Source organism: Chelonoidis abingdonii, chromosome 11, assembly GCF_003597395.2.
Source record: "Chelonoidis abingdonii isolate Lonesome George chromosome 11, CheloAbing_2.0, whole genome shotgun sequence".
Taxonomy (NCBI): domain Eukaryota; kingdom Metazoa; phylum Chordata; order Testudines; family Testudinidae; genus Chelonoidis; species Chelonoidis abingdonii.
Window position 1 is genome coordinate 21,261,576 of NC_133779.1, and position 2,672 is coordinate 21,264,247.

The following is a 2,672-nucleotide window of genomic DNA, read 5'->3' on the forward strand; positions in this document are numbered from 1 at the left end:
GGAGAGCAACCCAGGAGTCCTGGCTCCTGCCCCCCTGCTCTCTAACCACCAGCCCCATCCCCTCCCACCAGCCGGGAGAGAACCAGGAGTCCTGGCTCCAGCCCCCCTGCTTCTGACCACCAGCCCCACTCCCACTCCCAGAGCCGGGGAGAGAACCGCAGGCGTCCGGTTACGGGGTGGGGGCCGGGGGGGAGGGGGTGTTGCTCCTCTCCCTTCCTCTCGCGAGAGCTGGTTCGCTCCATGTTCCCGGAGGAAGGGTTGTAAACAGTAGGAGCCGAGGGACGCCCCCCCCCCCTTTCCTGCAGCCAGCGGGGACCCCGTCTCCGAGCCAGCCCCGAGGAGTGGAGGCGGCCCCCGCCAGCCAGAGCAGGTCAGCCGGGGGTGCCCCCTTGTAGGCTGAGCTGCTGGGAGGCCTGAGAGCGGGAGGGGTGTGGCTCTGGAGGGGGCTGAGAGGGGAGCCGAGGTGGCTGCTGGTGGCCTAGAGGGAGGGTGTGGCTGGAGGCTGAGAGGGGAGGAGAGCTGGCTAGAGGAGGATCTGTGGAGGGGGGCGCTGAGAGTGTGCTGGAGGTGGAGGGCAGGGCTTGCTGGGAGGCTGGTGAGGGCTCGCGGGCGGTGCTCGAGGGCCGACGCGGCGCGTCGTGCTGACGGGGGTCTGGAGAGTTCTGCTGGGGCTGAGGGAGGAAGCTGCTGGGCTGAGAGGGGGTTGTGGCGGTCGGGTGCAGAAGGGGGTCGCTGGAGGGGCTAGAGAGGGGGACGGGGGAGGATGGGAGGCTGGGGCTGGAGAGTGTGAGGGGCTGGAGGGGAGGGGTGTGGCTGGATCGGGTGCGGAAGAGGGCTGTGGGCGAAGGGAGGGCTGGGATCGGGGCTGAAGGAGGGTGCTGCTGGGATCGGGATGCTGAGTGAGGGGAGGGTGCTGCTGGGAGGGCTGAGCTAGGAGAGAGTGTTGGGGGAGGGCTGATGAGGGAGGTGCTGGGATCCGGGGGCTGAGAGGGGAGGTGTGGTCTCGCATCGGGGTGCTGAGAGGGAGGGGTGGCTGCTGGGGACGTGTAGAGGGGAGGGAGGGCTGCTGGGGGGGGAGGTGAAGAGGAAGGGGGTGTGAGCTGAGTTCCCGGGGCTGAGAGGGGAGGGGTGCTGCTGGGTCGGGTGCTGAGAGGGGAGGGGGTGCTGCTGGTTGAGGGGGCTTGAGAGGGAGGGGAAATGTGGCTGGGTCGGGGGCTGAGAGGGGAGGGGGTGCTGCTGGGGATCGGGAGGTGCTGAGAGGGGAGGGGGTGCTGCTGTGGGAGGGGGCTGAGACAGGGGGAGTGAACTTGGAGGTGCCTGAAGGGGAGGGGTGTGCTGGGGATCCGGAGGTTGCTGAGAGGGAGGGGGTGCTGCTGGGGGGGGGCTGAGAAGGGGAGGGAAGGAAGCTGCTGGGACTCTGAGAGGGGAGGGGGTGCTGCTGGGGAGGGGGCTGAGAGGGGAGCAGGGTGCTGAGAGGGGTGTGTTGCAGGGGAAGGGGGTGCTGAGAGGGGGGCCGGGTGCTGCTGGGGAGGGGGCTGAGAGAGTTTTGGGGAGAGTGTTCTGTAGGGAATGGGGGCTCAGACAGAGGGGACTATACCCAGCCAGGACAGGGGGGTAATGCCAAGCGTGCACCTCAGTGCCCAGGCGAGGGGTCCCCATGTAACCAGCCCACCTACCCCAGAGGTGGCCGCATCTCAGCGCCGGGCGAGGGGTCCCTGGGTAACCGGCCGCCCCGCCCCAGAGGTGGCCACATCTCAGCGCCAGGCGAGGGGTCCCTGGGTATCCGGCCGCCCCGCCCCAGAGGTGGCTGCATCTCAGCGCCGTGTGAGGGGTCCCCGGGTAACCGGCCACCCCACCCCAGAGGTGGCCGCATCTCAGCGCCGGGTTGGTGAGCTAGTGGCGCTCCCAAGTGCCGTGTGCACATCCCTTCTGTCCCCCCAAAGTCAGCAGTGCTGAGACAGCAGCCCAAGGAGCTCCCCCCATACACAAAGCTCCCCTCACACCCCTGCCCTAGCATAGGGAAAAGGGGGCTCACTTTGTGTGACCCCTTCAGCCCTCGGGCTGGCAGTGTGGGCTCGCAGGCACGGCCTGGTCCCAGCTTGGCCACTGACCTGCTAGGCAAGACCCGGCACCTCTGTGCCTCAGTTTCCCTTCCCCACCCGCAGTCCGTCTTGCTGGGTTAGACCGTAGGCTTTCAGAGCGGGGACAGCCCTGTGTGTCTGCTGTGCCTGGCCCCATGGGGGACCCCAAACTTAGAACTGGACCTGCCCACTTCCCAGCCAGCCTGGTGCCAGCTCTTCGCTCCCGTCCCTGAACTTCGCCCTGTGGTTCTGTGCCGCTGGCACGGGGACCTCCTGGCAGCCAGGCCGCTGCGCCCTCTGCCAGCCTGAGCCAAGCGCCTCCCGGCCTGGGCCAGGAAACCAGGAGCGTCGGCCTGGGCTCCACACCCGGACCTGTTCGGGCAGGGCTCCCGCACCTCCCCCCAGCCCTGCCAAGGGCCCTGTGCTGACCCCACATCCCAGGCGAGATCGGGGCCCCTGCTTTGTGCTATCTCATCAGAGGGAGCTGGGAGCCAGGACTCCTGGGTTCTCTCCCCGGCGCTGGGAGGGGAGTGGGGGCTGGTGGGTCAGAGCAGGGGGGGCTGGGAGCCAGGACTCCTGGGTTCTCTCCCC

The 2,672-nt window shown here is 68.8% G+C and overlaps 1 protein-coding gene across 1 annotated transcript in view; it reads left to right on the forward strand.

Annotated features, from left to right (window-relative positions):
* Positions 1 to 260: 260 nt before the first annotated feature.
* Positions 261 to 2,672, forward strand: part of RNF167 (ring finger protein 167) — a 22,941-nt gene continuing 20,529 nt past the window's right edge. Inside the window, 1 exon segment of the mRNA XM_075071325.1 lies at positions 261 to 370. The gene's annotated coding sequence lies outside the window, so the exon portion shown is untranslated.